This window comes from Chiroxiphia lanceolata, chromosome 1, assembly GCF_009829145.1.
Source record: "Chiroxiphia lanceolata isolate bChiLan1 chromosome 1, bChiLan1.pri, whole genome shotgun sequence".
Lineage (NCBI taxonomy): Eukaryota > Metazoa > Chordata > Aves > Passeriformes > Pipridae > Chiroxiphia > Chiroxiphia lanceolata.
Genome location: NC_045637.1, coordinates 77,433,209 through 77,451,471, shown reverse-complemented (window position 1 = coordinate 77,451,471; position 18,263 = coordinate 77,433,209). Strand labels below are relative to the sequence as shown.

Below are 18,263 nucleotides of genomic sequence, written 5' to 3'. Positions count from 1 at the left end.
TGTGCTTAGGTCTTAAACCTCAAAACTTTTGTAAATTGTAGTCTTTATTAAGTGGCTAGTTACATTACAGCAGAAAATGAAAATGTTTTTGCTATCATAGAATGATTTGAGTTAGAAGAGACTTTAAAGATCATCTAGTTCCAAACCCCTTGTCATGCGCAGGGACACCTTCTGCTAGACCAGGTTGCCCAAAGTCCCAGCCTTGAACACTTCCAGGGATGGGACATCCAGAATTTGTCCAGGAAACCTCTTCCAGTGTCTCACCACCCACACAGTAAAGACTTTTTTCCTAATAGCTAATCTAAATCTACCTTTTTTCAGTTTAAAGCCATTCCCTTGTCCTATCCCTACAGCCCCTTGTAAAAAGCCCCTCTCCTGCTTTCCTGTAGGCCTCTTCAGGTACTGGAAGGCTGGTCTGAGGTCTCCCTGGAGCCTTTTCTCTGGCTCAAACAACCCCAACTCTCTCAGCATGTCCTCATAGGAGAGGATTTTGTAAATAGCAGTCTCAAAAGCATACTCGAATCCTGAAATATGAACTTGAGTGCTGATTTTAAAGTTCATGTTTATTTTCCCTCATCTGTCTGTTTAGTAGAAAAGGTTTCTGTATAAGCAGACTAATTATGCCAGTCATATCTGATTTATACCTGCCAGGTATTTCTCTATGACAAATCAGTCCAGCTCTGAGTTTAAACATCAGCAGGCACATAATACTTAGAGACCAAAACTATTTTCTAGGATATATCAACCTGTGAATGACGTTCCAATGTGGTCATTTTTAGCACATCATCTTGCCTATCTGTCGCTTGCACTGCAGAGCTTCATAAGGCAGCTGACGAAACAGGCTTGGTTGGATTACTTGTGAACAGTTTTTACCAAAACCAGATTAACCACCAAAACACAGTTGAAGGCAGCTCTGATGCAGGATGTTGCCTCAAACCCAGGACAAGCAGTGAAATCCCCCACAACCACCCTAACACACCACCCTCATTCAATAGGTCCCACACAGAGATCTACCGCAGAGAAGAGGGCACTGCCTGTGTATGCACTATTAGACACTCCCTACCTATCCCAGTATATGCTACTGCATAGTAGTATGTGCTTGCATAACCTAGTATATCTAGGGCACAATCCCTTTCCTTGCTGCCGTAATTTCTAGCTCTGCCGTTTCTTATGTAGAGACCTACGAACTGGATAAAACCCCATTCCATTCTGCAGTTCTTTCTGCCCATTTATATGAGCTTATTAATATTAATAAGATCTAATGCCAGGGATTTTGTCTCTGATCAAAATAATCCTAACCTAAGGCATATTTTATAACCTATCTTTTCAACACGAAAACTGCACTGCTGCACACACTTACCTTCTACAAATCAAAAAGATAATATTTCTTTCTCTTCAGGAAGTAGAAAACTTACCTTCAACATTGACACTATCCAAATTATTCTATCTCCGGTTTCTCAAAGGAATCCAGGAGAAAGACAGAAAGAAAAGCAAACAGATGAATAACACTGGGATTTAATGTTTTGGTAAATGCTTTTGCATTATGATTGCAAACACAAGCAGTGTTTGAAATATATATATATGTATGTATATATATGTATACATATATATGAGCATCAGTCCCACTCAGTGCTGCCCATCCAACCATCCAAATTACAGTGAAATTCTAGTGGCTGACAGCTCTGACTTTATTAGTGAAACTCAATTAGATTCAAAGCAGATAGTCGCTGATCAACAACATGAATAAAACTGGAACCAAGCCCACCACTCTAGTTCTGCTTCTAAATATGCCTCACTCATTGAAAGGTTCACTTTGAAAAATGCCAACACACTGCTGTGCATGGCTTGATATCCATACGTTGCTGAATAATCTAACAATTAGCAGTTAAATGAAGGTGAGCATTCCCTCATCTCTAATAACACCAAGACACGGGCAACTAGCCAAGAATCTGGTACATTAGACAGAAACACATGTACAAAATCTACAAATGCTTCTTGAAAGTACAACACTATTTCCAGTAAGCACATATAGAAACTAAATACATCTCAGGTTGCCCTCAGGTAGAAAAAGATTGATTGATTTCAATCACACAGTCCAAAGTAGACACAGCATGGATAGCCCCAGGTACTGAACCAGGAACTTCAACAGCAGCTGCCCACCTGCCCACAATAGATAGAATGCACAAAGATATTGTTCAGCTAAGACATTAAGTCTATTCAAAACCATTTTTGAATACACCAAGCATTTCTTTAAAAATAAGCCTAATTTATATCACTTTCTAAGCTATTGTTATTGTGTCAGTAAGTTTCAGCAACCATGTGTTGAAAAGATGTGTATAGCCTTTGTTACTCAGTCAGATTCTCCACTCATCTGTGGAACAACCCAGCAAATGTTTCTGCTGCCTATAGATTAAGTAACAAAAGATGTCCTAGCATCACATCAATCAGTACAAAACCGTCCTCAGATGCAGCCACAGAATTTCATCCTGGACTTACAGAGTAAAATTTTCAAACATACACACATGACTTCTTATCACTGTCTTGAAATAAAACTTTGGAACCAGAAAACCTCAAATTTTTGTAAGCTTTACTCCCCTTCTTGCACATCAGCCTCAATTTGAAATATAGCCTCAAACTTACAGCCCATTTCAGGACTGATGTCAGAAGTCCTATGAGAAATTTCCATTTAACAACCTATTCTGTTCAGCACCAATAAATTAAATATCCTCTTGCCAGCTCTAGAAAATCCTTATTTGTCTATTTTTTTCTAGCATATACCATGTCCTTAAAGATCTTAGCAGAAGGTTTATCTTTGGATCTCTATTTTAACAGAGCTCAGACACATTGCCAGTAAATTAGTACACTTGGGAAGGATTTTGTTTCAACTGAACTTATTTCTCTGCAATCAAGAACTACCTCGCTCCAAAGGTTCCCCATCTGCCTGATCACACAAACCACAGGGCTGGAAGACACCTCAAGAGAAGTCTAAATATTTCCTCTTCTTGCCCCAAGGCAGAATGAGTTACATTTAAGTGATCTCTCAGTGGTTATTTCTTACCTTTTCTAAAAATAATCGTTCTCTTCTTTACACTGCATAAAACCAGTGTGTACATTTTTCCCCTTCATAAGTTTTGTTTGATCACTCTTATTATTTACATGTGCATCCACTTGAACAGTACCTCTCTTTTATGTAGCGTATGACCCATGCAAGTAATATCTTTAAATGTTCAATGCATGGTATATGAAAGGAAGTTCTTAGATGTCCATTTTAGGACATTTAAAAGACAATTTATTCTATACTGGTTCTAAACACTTAACACAACTAGGGAATGGACCTCTGTTATCCTTGTTTTCCCTTTCTTGCCAACGAAGTCTTCTTTATGGCAATTCTGATCACATATTCCCTATGACTACCACATACTGCATCATTAGAAATGATTGCACAGACAAGGAATTTTTACTATGTTTTATTCATTATAAATTATTCAAATTATTTTAATTCAGGTTTCTGGCCATCTTTCATTTGTTACAGAGCAAAGGGCAAATATTTTCCTTGTACAGTCTAAAGTTATGTTTATCTACCTGAACAGTAGAAATCCATTTTCTTGTGTACAACACAGGTTCTTGTTAGTCCTTAGAGACAGAACACAGAAAGATGACTCCTTGTTTCCATGAAAGGCTTTAATGGGATTGTAAGTTGCGAGGTATATTACTAACATAAAAAAATATTCCACCATGTTAATTAAGATGAACTCTCTGTATTTTTTACTTCAGATGAAGGGCAGCTGGAAAGTATTCCCAACTGTGACTCTGTAACTTTGTAGTATATAGTCTCTTAGGAACCGTGAGCAGATTTAACCACAAATAGCTAAACGCGCCTAGATACATGAAGTTATATTTAACTATCTCCCTAGCTAATTAGATCAGGGAACCAGGATCTTATGGCTAGATTAATTAAGATAAATCAGGGCATTTGTAATAATTAAGTTAGCTATTTGGTCTCCTTTCCAGTGCAGGGAGTCAACGAACATCATTTGTGCAGCAGCCGATGACTGCCTCTTCAGACCAGGGATGCAGTCCCACCAAAGCTACTGTCTTTGCAAGACTGCCCAAAAGGATCCCACAGACAGTCTCATTTTATTTGTTACTTTTAAGAAGATCAGAGGAGCTCTTCACTGGTAGAATACCTATGTCTGCTCAAAAGTGAGGTTTCCAGAGACAGCAGGGTGAGACAGGCAAGAGATTAAAGGCAGGAACACGTAGCTCAGAAAAAAAACCTTGTAAAATGCTGAGAAGAAGGTAGCAGACCCACAGTCAAACTCCAGAGGTATTGGAAAGGAAGTTCAGGACCAGGGAGGACTGTGGTTTTTCGTTCCAACGCACAAAACCTCAGCGTACTCAAAACAAGCATTAGTATTCAAAACTTGAAAGTGTTCATGGGCAGAGATCAGGCTGTGAATAAACCTTTATCTATTATTTTGGTTCTATCAACACTGTAAGTTTTCTCTATGTAAGGAGTTAATTTACTAAGATGACTAGCTGTAATTCTAATGAAAATAATATCCTTTGAGTTTTTTGATCTTCTTTGGGAACACAATGTACAGCAGATGATCTAAATCAGTCCTCTTCAGTTCCCTGGCCCCCTACTTGGGGACCGTCCACAGTGACCAAAGGCTATTTTGTATCTTCACTCTGTAGCTACAAACTTGTACTTCAGAAAAAAAAGGCATATATACCTGCCATCATGAACTCACTTGGCCTGAACAAGGCCCTCATCCTGATGGGACTCATACTGAATGTGCAAAGCAATCATGTTGTTGTCTCTATCATTTATAGATGTTATGCTTTATTTAGACACAATTAAAATCTCAAGCAATTAGAAGTGGATCCAAAGAAGGCTTTCTCTATGAAAGAAACTCAGGCCAGTATGACTGTGACAGCTACTGGCCTTTATGCAATATGCAGCCCAGCACAGCCACAGCTTGACAGACAAGCTTTGTCTATTACAATAGCAAATGTTTCCTCTAAAACTCTGTTTTGGAAGGTTTTTCAACTCACTAATGTAGTTTAATTATGACCTTGCAGCACTTTATTTAATTTTCTACAGGAATCAAAATCTAATTCTTCTTGAAAATAAGACTGTCAATGCAACCTGTCACAGACAGGTTTGGGTTTGTTGGCTTTTTCTTTTTAATTTAGTCAAGAGTCACTTTTCCTTAAAACTAGAAGGTGTAAGAAGGAAAGAATTCTCTTCCCTATCAGTCAACCGAAGAAATCACATTAATATTTCTTCAAGTGATAAGAAGTTTAAAAGTGTTAAATGCTTTCAGCTGGCAGAGCTCCAAGTTTTCCATATTGTTACAGGATTTGCATGAAACTTTGTTTAAGACCAAGTTCTCATGTTGATATGATCTCACTAGTGAACATCTAGATTTGGGAGCCATATGCATGCAAACAGTTGGGATCTAGTAGCACTAGTTATAAAGCTTACAATTAAAGTTTTACAATAAGTCATTCTGTTCTCATGCCTCCACTCATTATACATGAATGACAGAACACACTTAAGCTTAGGACATAGCTCGTACCGTGTTCTGCACAACTGCTAATGCACACATTGCATGTTACTGTCACTGATTATCAAGGTGTTCTCTGAAATAGGTTGAGTTAGTTCATGGCTGAAAATATGGACTTCTAGAAAGGTAAGCAAGGGAAATGACAATATAACCACTACAATAATTTAATTGAAATACAGATAAATTATCTACAGGAATATGGTAAGGAAGGGTACAGAGCCAAAGCTAGATGAAAACTTAGTAAATATTAGCTTGAAGATACCAAGCCTTTTTTTACTGTGACACATTTACAAATATGGACAGGGAAAATATAGTATATCCAAACAGATTAGAATACAGTTTCTAATATATAGAAGCATATAAAATTGCTTGTTTAACAAGGAGATAATCTGCCAAAGAACTTGTTTTTTAAGTAGAAAGGAAATAAAAGCTGCTGATATAAATATTTCTATTCTCGGTCTGTAAATTTATCGTCATTGTTTCACAGCAAACTCCTGGACAGACTTTTTTTCTGAACCACAAATCTGTCAGTGCAGAACTTCCTTCACTCCCTATCATCTCTGTGTTTTAGATGGTGAGGCACTCGGATGTTCAGTCTCTTTCCTCACAGGGTCAGTGGCTGCAGGAGAGCATGCAAAGCCAGCTTGTTTCCCTCAACACCATCCTCCATATATCAACTTCAAGTTAGAACAGAGATGGCAGGTATTTAAAGACACAATATTTACCCTGCTTCAAGCAAGGTGGATCCACTATGTTTGTCATTTGTTGACTGCTATGTTTGCTCTTCTCCATAATGCCTTGGTGACAGTGTTGTTCCAAGAGATTTTTGCAAAAACACCTGTAGGTGATTTGCTGTATAATTTGAACCCTTGGTAACAGAAGGTACCTGAGCACTGAAGGCCACTTTCAATACATCGCATGGTAGTGGATTGTCAATACAGTGTATTGTTCAGTCAGGAATTAGACACCATAAGGAGTGCCACATTCCTTTTGCTAGAAGCATCAATAATTTCTTCTGAATCTGTCAGTCACTGATTCATCCACAGAAGAGAATGACAGCTGAACTTTCATAATAATTATTCTAGTTCTTATAAAAAAATACTGCATCATTAGTTTTCTTGAGCTCTGTTGAAGCTTTTACACACTATTACATGGACAGGAAAACAGTGCACTCCAGTGAGCTACCATATTTCAGTTCACATGACAGCTCTCATTTAGCATGGCTCGAAAAGTATTATTCATTAAGGTAATGTCATCAGTTCAAGGCAACTGGATGTAAAGCATGAGCCACTATGCCGAAAGCTGAATGTTTCTCTAAATATCACCTAGGGAAACTAGAACTGAATAAATCATTAAGATGCAGAATACTGGTGGAACATCAGATGGTTGCAAGAGGTTTAAAAGGTTTCTGCTGATACCTCTTCACTCAGGATAGTTTTCTTCAAGGCGGAGATCCTTAAGGGCAGGAAATGAGAATATAGGAACAAAGAATGGATAAATCTCTCTTACCAAAATTTTTTCCTGCAAGTAGTACCAGATTTGTCATAAAAAAATGCCAAGGACAACTTGTCACTCTCCTTGAACTCTCACATCCTACATGCAGCTTTCTAGAGCTATCAGGAAGTTCTTAGCTACAACTGCTGGAGCTACGTAGAGCACGTGTGGACTGCAAAGAAGGAAAGATTTTCCATATTTCCACATTGGCTTTGGTCAGCTAATTTAGGCATTTGAATTATAGGCTTGGGAACTATCCTGAGCACTCAAGTATCCTACGGAGGCCTCATATGCTCATAGTGAAAGCTCCAAGTGAAACAAAGTTGCAAACCAACGGTACCTTCTCCTATCTCTCAAAGTGAGGGATGGAAGAGCCTGAAAAATCTAGCCGGATTTTGAGTTTTGTGCCCTGGAGAGTTGCTGTCTCCCTTGCTTCACAGGGCCTGTAGATCTGAAAAGGAAAGCAATAGACAACAGCCACCTTTCACCCTTTCTTCAGTGACACCAGCTATTCCCAGTGCAGAGTGTACATTCACTGGTGCAGAGTTTACACACAGGGTTGAGCGATGCTGCTGAAGGAAAACAAGCCCCACAACCTCGATACATCTGGCTAGGAAACCTGTTGGTTAGAGCAGCCAGCACATCTTCCCCATTTGCCTCACTTTTTCTGGTGACAGCAAGAAACCCAGAAGAGCTGTTTTTAGCACCTCAGATCTCACTGAATTTGCCTCCTCCCACCAGCTCGGCACAATTAGCAGCAGAATTCAATCATGTACTTACCATCACTGGCCAAAATACAGCAATTTTGCATATAGGAAACTTTGCATATGAATGGGAAATATCGAAATAATCTGAATATCTCATCTAGTGGTGACGGGTTTCTCCCTATCCTTTTCCAGACTCCTGGTTTTATATCACCTCTAGCCTGTTTTTGTTTTTGTTTTCTTTCTCCTGTACTGACATGCTTCACTGCCTTGAGGGAAGATGATTACAAGAAACCAACGTAGCAATTCTCAGCCTCTGGTCTATCTCAGGCAAATGGAAGTACCGAAGCGTTTCTCATGGTGTTACTCTTCCAAACATGTTGACTACATGTTTGTAATGGGTTTTCACAGTTTTCTACATCCTGATTTGAGCTTCTCTTGCATGTTTTTTTCTAAGGTAGTTAGATGAGAGACTTGCATCATTTCTAGTATTGTTGATCCATTCTTTATTTTGTCTAACTTTGCTTAATTTCTTCTCCATAGTTCAGCAATCACCTTAAATTTGTCTAGCGGATGCACATCTACAGCATCCTGATATGTCACCATCTTCTACTTCATCCTAAAACAGTTAATAAGGTCAAGATGTAATTTTGAATATGAGCCCCTCCTTCACTAACCATTCACATAAGGAAAACAGTAATAGCAGAAAATAATTTCACAAATTATAACCAGGCTCTATTCTTCTATAGGGGTTATGCTCTACATCCCACTGAGCATTTAAAAACTACCGAAACAGGAAATAGTCAGCAGCCCCCTGATTTTACTGCTCGTACAGGATTGGCTTCTGTTAGCAATGTAAGGTAACGATGGCAGAGATTTCTGCCATTAAAATTAATCCTTGGAAATCTTTGTTATTATATTTACTAGGCTTTTGCCTGGAGTAAAAACTTATACTTCAATATTATATTCACATCCTCTTCATGCCAATGCATCGGTAGACTACAATCACCATCATGACATCAGCCATTAACATGCTCTTATAAGTGGCAAAAGGTAGGTGGCTAAGGCCCAGTCTTATTAGACATTCAGTGTTGTATCCTTTGTAAGGACAGTAAGTCTCTAATCACAATGAAGCTCTTGTCACCAGCCCTATGGTTTACATCAAGCAACAAGTCATGCTGCTCTGAACAACTGCTAAGGCAGTGTATGTAAAATAAAATCTTTCGAAAAGACATTAAGATTCCTAAAGGTTAAAAAATAAAATCCCTGGATCAGCAGATCATAATCATATGTGGCACCACTTACCAGGCTAAAATCTAAACTATGCAACATGTGACTAAAAAGCATGTGGCTTTCCCAACACTACAGCACCGGTGGGGTACTTGGCAGTCTATACTAAACAAGTCAGGAACTATGCAGCCTACTTAAGTTTTATTCTGCAGAAGACAATACCAAACACATCAAAAGAGATCAGTCTCTGACTTCTATCCCAAGACAGAAGGTTTTTATTAATAAAACTGTTTCCTCAGAGTTAAATTCCATTAACTGTACTTAAGAGGGAATTACTACACATCTTGCTCCCAGGCAAAACCTGACCATTCCACATGTGTTAAAAATCAGTATCTCTTTACATTTACTGGTGTTCTGAAGAAAGTCAAAGGATTTTATTTTCAGATTCTGGCAAGCCAGGAATTTTTCATGTTTAAGGAATCACATTTCTATCAATCAGTTTCTATTTTAAACTTACGAATTTTCATATCAAATAGCCAACAGCTACATTTTTATACTAACCACATTTCTCTATCTTGAAGTAAGAAGCTTAGGTGGCATCATGTGTTTAAGGAAGAGAGCTGTGAGATACAAGATGTTGCAAAGAAGACTTTAAAGTCCTTTCCATTCTGCACAAAGTGTTTCCCCTCTTCTTCTCCCTGCACTTTTTTTAATCTTGAAAGCATTTTCTACTAATGCATGAAATACCAATTATGCTACATATGGTTTCTATTTTCAAGTCTCTAATGCTTTCAGGAATTTCTCTGATTTCTCTAGTTGTTACCTCATCCTTGTCATTCCTGATTGACACAGAAGCAGCAACCCAAGTCACTCCTAAGTATCTTTCTTTACTTATAAATCTGTTTCCATGCATCTGTAAGGTACTTCAAAATGGCGTGCCTTTAGTACCCTTGTATGAATGAAGGCATAGCATTGAATACTGGTTGATTATTATACTCTTCATTATACCTGAAGAGCATCTAGTTTTCCTACTTGAAGAATTCAGATTTTAACCATCACATTTACAGTGTACCCATGGATACCTCATTTATACCTACCCACCTAAATCAAGACCTGGGATTTGTGCATAAATGTGTACATATGACTGCGGAATCCTCATCATGCAGGATGGGGGAAAAAAATGCAAGAAATATTCTGAAATTCTTTTCTTTCAAAATTAGTGCAAAATAAGCTTTCCATGGCACGTTTCCAAATAACTAATAGCTCAGTGGTAGCTGAATATCCGAAAATGAAGCCTCACAGAACTCTCCCAAGATTTCATGGGAAGGCCTGTTTCTGCCCTGCAACCAGCTTCTGTCTCTTGATGCATCCCATCAGGCCATGAGTGGATGCCTGCCCAAGGGAAGAACTTAGCATTGTTCTGACAGAAGCTGTCGTGTACACAGGAGGCTCTGCTGAAGGACTTCATGGTTCACCGCATGGGGCAAAGCTACCAGTGGAACACAGCACAAACAGAAGAAGCTTCATTTGGAAAATACAGTTTATTCCAGAGACTTAACGTTGAAAGATCAAAATGCACAAATACTTAAGGACTAGAGACAATTCTAGAGACGGTTTCAAAATTATGGAGGTTGCATACTCTATATAATCTCAGGGAAAGAGTATGCCCCAAAGGTATGCCACTTTCTGAAATAAATCAATCATTTATCATCAGATTGTTTCAGTGGGTGATGCATTTCAAATGCAAAGAAGCATAGAAGGAGGGGTGAAACAGAAATTTCACTTGATCATTGCTTCAGCAATAACTTGAACAGTAATTTTACCAGTTTTACCTTTTAATGTTGATTTTATTTTAACTGGATACGATATACTCAGAGGTTCATATGAACAGAAAAAACTGCTGCATGATTGCTTTTTGGCAGCTATTTACAGTTTTCTTGTATTACACGATCAGCTATTTCATTCCTAAAGCATGCAAGAACAGACAGAGCCACCATGAATTTCCCAACATTTTGGGTTTATTCTGTCCACAGACCAGAGTTGGTGCTCTCTGGTGAAACTAAAACAGCCAGATAAAAAGAAAATATTCACTGCATACAATCTAGTAGCTAGGAAGATCTCGAAACAAAGCTTCTGCCTCTTACAAAGTTGTGCAAGACAATGAATAGACAGCAAGAAAAAAAACCTTTGGTCGTGTCCTTGCGTCTTCCTTTTCCCTCACCCCTAAAAGATGGAGGGTCTGCCCAAAGTTCTCAAAAACACCCTGAATACAAAAGGATTGTGTGGGATAAGGTATCTCCCCTGGAGGCAGCAGTAGCAGCAGATGCCGCATCTTCCCTCAGCATGGCACTTCCACTCCATTCTCCCTGGTCCCGTGCTCAATGGGGAACAGCCACACAGGGAAAAACCCCTGAGATTGAAGTCTGGCTGCCAGTCTAGGTGGTGCTTGGCAAGCATCTGGCAAGCAGAGAGGGGACATTTTGACAGATTTTAGGGCTCTGATGGCTTCTTCAGAAGAGACCTTAATTGGAAACACTGGAAATACCAAGTGATAGCCATGCCGAGGAGCCTTGGGGTGTATGTTTTCCAGTGAATGTTCCATCACCCTCGAGGGGAAGCAATAAAATCCACTGTCATCCCTTGTTTAGGAGCCCACTGGCAATAATCTTTTGTTAGCTTTAACTTCAGCTTGATAAACACACCAGCTGTCTCTGTTCAGAAACTGTCATTAGCTTACAAAACTATCCATTTCCAACAGGCTTATGCATGCTCCCCCTAAAGAGAAATATATATCCTGATTTTGGACAAGGGCTAGGAAGGAAAAGGGGAGGAGGAGGAACCAGCACCGATGCCAGCAACGAGATGCAACAATTCGAACAAAAGAGATTTCAAGATGTCGCACTAACACACACACACAAGCAATGTGAAATTTCCTGCTGAAAGATTGCTTCCCCTCGGCAGAGGGAGATGCTTGAGGAGGCCGCCCGAGCACGCAGAGCACGCGTGTCTCCCCCAGACGGAACCCGGCGGAGAGCACGTCCCTGCGGCGTGGCTGCTCCACAGGGCATCCGACTGCGGCACGTACGCTGCACCCACTTCGCCTCTTTGACCAAAGGGACCCACGAGCGAACCTGGGATACCCGCGCTGCTGCAGAGGGACCCCGTGCTCCCCATCTCCTGCGCCGCCCCTCAGGGCCGCTCCGAGGAGCGGGGGTGGGTTTTGGAGCCCGGGGTGTGGATGCTATGGAGGCACCCGCAGCCGCTCGCCAGGCACAGACCGAAACCCGCTGAGGGCGGGAAGGGGCGGGCAGCACCAGCGGCCTTTTCCCCTTACAAAATTCCGAATTTTGTCTCGGCGAGGTGAAGGGGGAAGGGGGGTGTGTGCATGGCCGGGGTGGGGGGGTGGGGGGGTGTGGCACAGAACCAGATGTCAAAGCTAAGCCGGGCGCAGCGCCGGGAGTGAAGGCGGGGGGGTCACTCCGACGATCCCCCCCGGGGCTCGTAGGGGGCAAGGGGCGTGTGGGGCGCCTGGGGGTCGCGGCGCAGCGCGGCGCCTTTGTTCCGCCGCCGGCCCCAGCCCCACCGCCCCTCCGCGCATGCGCCGGGCACAGACAAAGGCGCGGGCTGGACGGTGGGGGCTTCCGCATCCCCCCCGACCCGCACCGCATCCTCCTCCCCGCATTGCATCCCCCCTCAGCACCGCATCCCCCCGCTTAGCGCCCACCCGGCGCGGCGGGAGGATGGGCGCGTCCCAAGGAGGGGGATGTGTGTGTGTCCGCCCGCCCCCCCAAGCCCCGCGTGAGCCGCCACGCCCAGCTGAGGCGCGGGCAAAGCTCCCTGCGGGAGCGAGGTTCGAGAGGCACGCGTGTGCGTGGGGGAGAGGCGGCACGGCGGCGCGGGTCGGGAGGGGCAAGAAAAAAGGTCGAGGGGAGGTGTAGCGTGCTTCGGTGCCGGGAGAACGGGGAGCCGACGGGGAGAGAGGGACCTGTGGAAAGCGGGGGGCGGCATTCGATGAATATTCATGACACAGACACACTGGGGCGCACCGCGGGGGCGGCAGCGGCGGTCCTCGCCGTGTTCGGCGGCCGGTCCGTAGCCCCTGCGCGGGCAGAGCTCGGCGGGGCAGCCGAGCCCCCCTAAGCCTCGGCTTGTGCCGCCCGGCCGAGAGCGACGCTTAAAACCCGCCGGCTCGTCCACGCGCACGCGTGGCCGCGGCGGCAGCGCCGCTCCCGCCGCCTCGCCGGGGACAGTCGCGTTGTCGCCGGCCACAATGGGCACGCGCCTCTTCCCCGCGCCTCGCCCGCCCCGCCGATCCCCCCCCACGCTCCCCCTGCAGCACCGCCGCCCCCCGCCCAGCCGCCCTGCCATCTTCCTGACGCCGTGCGTGCTCTTCTCCCAGCGCTTCCTTTCGTGGAGAGCTTTGGCATCTTCTTTTTTTTTTTTTTTTTTAATTATTATTATTATTATTTAAGCAGCCTCTCTTTGGAAAAAAAAAAAAAAGGCTAAAGGCACCGAAAAGAAATTGGGCATAAACCACTATTATTCCCACCACACCCACCGCTACCCCCACCCTTCCCCAAGAAAGCCTTCCCGGGCATTTAAATCTCATGGAATAGCCTTCGGTCCGTTGTGTGCCTCGAACCCGCTCCCAGGTGGTCCCCTCTCGAGGAATCGAGCTCCTCGCAGCGATATTCCTAAAGTGTGCCCGAGTAGGCGGCTCCCGGGCTGCTCCCTGCTCTTCCCGAGTCTCACGCACGTCTCCGCTCCCCACATCCGAGACAAAACGGAGGGGGGGAAAAATGATAAAAATGACAAAGCTCGTGGGGTCCGCTGTGTAATTGACATAAATGAGATACACCGCTTCTTACCTTTATGTGTTTTTCCTCTGTCCCTTTCGGTGTGTTTGTGTGCTGGGGTGTCACAAAGAGAGTCCAGGTAGCCCAGAGCCCCCTTGCCTCGCTCGGAGCGCTGTGGCTCTCGCCCGCTCGCTCGCCGGGACTGGAGTGCCTAGTGCCTGCTGGAGCACTGCCGCCGCTACCGCGGCTGCTGCCTCTGCATTTCTCACTCTCTCCCCCTCCCTCTTTCCCTCCCTCCCCCCTTCCCTGTGACAGTCTGTGGGCAGTTCAAAAGCCACACGCACTTATTTATTTATTTTCCGGCTCGCGGGCGGGGGATGCGCTGCGCGGCGCTCGCGCTTAGGGGGCGCACGGACCCCAGGTTTAAATATCAGCCGTGCAGGCTGCGGGGGGGGGCGGGCTGGATCGCAGGTCCGCGAGCGCACCTTGCGACATTACCCCCCCCCCTACATTCCCCCCAAAAAGGGAAGGGAGCAGCTAAACTCTCTGCCCCAAGGAGAGCGGCCGCGGCGCGGGGTCGCACGCCGAGGTGCCGGGCGCTCTGCGACCGTCCGCATCCGCGCCGCATCGGGGCCGGCTGTGCACCATGGGGCGGCGGGTCGCGCCTCGGCGGAGCTGAGATGCTACGCGACGGAGGGAACGGGCAAGCCGGACCGCCTGCCTACACCTGCAGCCCTCTCGGGGAGCGGGAAGCCCGCCTGCCCGGCGGAGAGGGGCGGCACGGGCGGAAGAGACTGAAAAACCCCGGGCGTGGATGCTCTTGGCACGCTTAAGGAACGAGTCTGCCCTTTAAACACAAGAGGCAACAAAATAGAGGAAAACAGCCCATTTCTCAGGAGAATGGATCTGTCTCCCGGGCGCTCCTGCAGCTGAAGAGCTGGCCTGAACGTCGCCGGGGCTTCAGGACTGGTATCCCTCCAGCTCTCCCCCTTTTCCAGAGCGTCCCTGGGGCCACCACAGCGCAACAAAGGGCACTGCCCGCACCTTCCCACCTCCCTCTTTTTAAAACCTCACTGCGGCGGGGACCAGGTGCGCCCTGGTCGTCGCTCCGCGCCCACTGCGCGCTGCGGGAGCCCGGCGGCGGCAGGCGATGCGCGGGGCTGGGGCGCCCTCTGCTCCCCGAGCGGCAAGCAGGCAGGAGCTGCCGGGCTGAGCCGTACTGGGCGCCGCCTCCGGGCGGGGGACCAGCACCTGGGACCCAACTGCCTGGGACAGTCGGTGGAACGGACCCGCTGGGAGCGAACCGACCACCGGTGGCGGCACCTCCACCGGGACGCTCTGGCTCCAGAGGCTCAATCCGGCTGCGCCAGGGCTTCATAGTCAGCAGCACCATCTTTCAGCAGGAACAATGCAGGCTGTTTCCCATTAACTTGGGGACAAGGACCCTGTGAGAGGCGCTCAGTAGGCTCGCGACAAGGATTAGTCCGGTTTGCATTTTCGATGGAGAAGGAGCGAAAAGGGCGCAGGGCACGTGGAGAGGGCGGTCGCGGCGGCCAGGGTGTGTTGCTGAGGGCCCCATGTGTGCGGTGTGATGTGCGGTGGTTCCCGGCCATTCCCATGTAGGAAAACTATCGGGCAATAAAATGCATTTGAGGTTTATGTGTTTCACACCCCGCACCCTGCAACCTGTAGCCGCGCCGAGCATCCAGCCAGCCGCTGCCGGGGCGGGAAGCTGGTCCGAGACGCGGGGTGAGATGCGGGGCTCAAGGGCGGACAGGCAGTGCCGTGGGAGCCCCCGTTATTCCCCCACGGTCACAAAAAAGCCCCGGGCTTGGAGGGAGCAAAGGAGAGAAGGAGCGAGCACGGGCATGGCGGGTTCCCGGGGCTACTGCAAAGACAACTCCCCATATTTTCGTGCAAGCCTTTACAAGCCAGCCTTTTCCTCGTTTTTATCTTATGGGCTTTTCTTTTCCCTAGTTCTTCCCCATACCTCCGTTTTTTCCCAATGGTTAAATTCTCGCTCTGCAGCCCCCAAGGCGCAGCAGCTCGCCGTGCCACACCTGCCCCGATGCAGCATCCCACCCCTCTTCGGGCGCGGTGCGGGGCTGGCTGCGCCCTGCCGCAGCTGTAGGAGGGAGGACAGGTGGGACCCCTTCTCCCACGTCCCTACCCGCTGTATCTCTCCGGTCAAGGGTGAGCGGAACATACAGGGGTAAGGCATGCAGCATTTCCTGTTAAATTGGGTAATCGAGGAAAAAGAGAAAAGAGGGGGGAGGGACACGCCCTGACACGTCCTCAGCTGTCGGAGAAGGGGGTAGCTGCTCCCCCCGGAGGCGAGGCGCATCCCGCTCCCGAGCTGCCTCCGCTTAGACCGGGGAGCAGGGGTCCGCCTGCTCGCTTTCCCGGGAACATCCCTATAGAGGGAATAGTAGCGCCAGCGCCAGCCTGGGGGTGGTCTGCTGCAAGGTCAAGGCAGAAAATCCCTCTCCCCAGTTTTATTTCTGAGCCACGAGTATTTGTGAGGCAGGGCTGCACAGAAGTGAGAGGCAAATCTAGGGTCCAAAATCAAGACAGAGACTGGTAGAGCATAGCAGCGTGTCCTGGATTGGGCTGAAATCGAGTCCTGGACCGTGGGTAGGGTTCAGGGGAAGCTCCAGATTAGGCTGGGCAGGGACAATCAAGCCTAACAGTGCCCATGAGGCCATGACATTCAGACTGTCGAGATTGTCCTGTAAACTTGCCTAACCATTACACAATTAGCATGAAATTATGTTAGAGAGAAAGAAAAAGACTGGTGTTTAAGACTGTGTTTAAAGGTGGGCTTAGGCAGTTAATGCTTACCTGCATGGAATCAAGCACTATCTGACTTGGTAGTTGAAATACAAGTTACACAGGGTTCCCAGTATATCACAGAAATGAAATTCCTGAATGTGTACTGAGTCATTGGCCTGGGAAAGCCTGTACAACCAAAAGTGGCACAGAAATAATTATTGCTGTTATCAGTTTGAGAGGGATTTTGGTCCTTTTATTGTTTTCAGCAGCTAGAGGGCTGAGATGGTAACCATGGTTTACCTGTTAATATTCTTTTAAATACACCTACATGCTAAATTATGTATCTCAGAACAGCTAAATTCAAAATTCACCAAATGCTCACTTTTGTTACTTTGCTGCTTCAAGGTATCATACATATTTGGATATCTTATTTGATAAATGTGATACATTTAGCCAAATGGGGATTCTAAGCAGCCTTCGAATATCTTTGTCATAACTAAGTGTGTGTAACGTGTCCTCACCTTTTCCTTTTGAAATTAAAAATAGTATCAGGAAGAAGAAAAAGCATGGAACAGAGTCACCTGCAAAAAGATGAATAACCAGGTCTATTGTGGAAACATGGATAAGTCTAGGCCCTTCAGTAATTAACAGTTAGCTGCTTTTCTGAAATCCACACTCTTATTCTACTGTGACAAACACCCAAGTCACCTCTCTCATCTCAGTCAGCTCCTCATGTCACCTCTTGCCAGTTACTGTATCTAAATGCCTTTCCCACCAGATTTGACATTTCAGGCCAGACTTTGTTCAGCCCTGTCTCTCTTCAAGGTCTCACCTGCTGTCATATTTCCATCTTCTCCAATAGGGAAAAAATTCAATCCTAAATACTCTTTTCTTATCTTTAATTTGTATTGTTCGTTCTTCTGATTAATAATCAAGTATTTTTTTCTGTGCTTATGTTAAGTCTGACAAGAGCCACAAGCCATGTCTCTTAGCCCAGCATTACCACAACAAAAGTCCAAAGTACTCACAAGGCCACCTCCCCTCATCTTCCACCAACACTCTACCATAATGCCTTCATCTCTGTCACCCAGCACCTGCATTTTTGTATCCAATAGCTCTTTGGTTTTTTTCTTCAGGAGAAGATAGTATCAGTAAGGAGCACCTGTGCTGGAGTAGTGGAGGCCTTTTCTCTTTACTTCATAGGAAGAGAGAAATGACCAGCAAACAAGAAAAAAAATCAAGTTAAAAATATCACCAGTGCCCCTCTTTCAGAATCAGTCCTGAAAACGACATGCCACCTTCCTCGCACTTACCATCACAACCAAACAGAAGCAAACGCAGAGCCGTAACAGCTCGGGGCTTTCCAAGCCTGTCAGCTCCAGCTGCAGCTGCCAGAACAGCCCGGCCCCCCCCCGGTCTCCAGCTGCTCCCCTATTCCAACCGCTCCCCTATTCCCTAGTTTTTACCACAAGAGGGAGCATTTTGTTCAGTTTATTGTCAAAACCTGGTTTCCCTTGTATGCAGGCGAAGAGAATAACCACAGTTTCCCGTATGTAGAGATTTTCCCCAGCTCATTTTCCCCATAAACGTTTTCGTAATAACGTGGGGTTTTTCCTTTCACCATACAATGTAATTTTTTGAAATTCTGTAAAATTATTGTTCATTTAAAGTAAATTTTATAATTAATAACTAAA

The 18,263-nt window shown here is 45.5% G+C and overlaps 1 protein-coding gene across 1 annotated transcript in view; it reads right to left on the bottom strand.

Annotated features, from left to right (window-relative positions):
* Positions 1–14,073, bottom strand: part of BASP1 (brain abundant membrane attached signal protein 1) — a 53,940-nt gene extending 39,867 nt beyond the window's left edge. Inside the window, 1 exon segment of the mRNA XM_032695284.1 lies at positions 13,870–14,073. The gene's annotated coding sequence lies outside the window, so the exon portion shown is untranslated.
* Between the last annotated feature and the right edge of the window lie 4,190 nt (positions 14,074–18,263).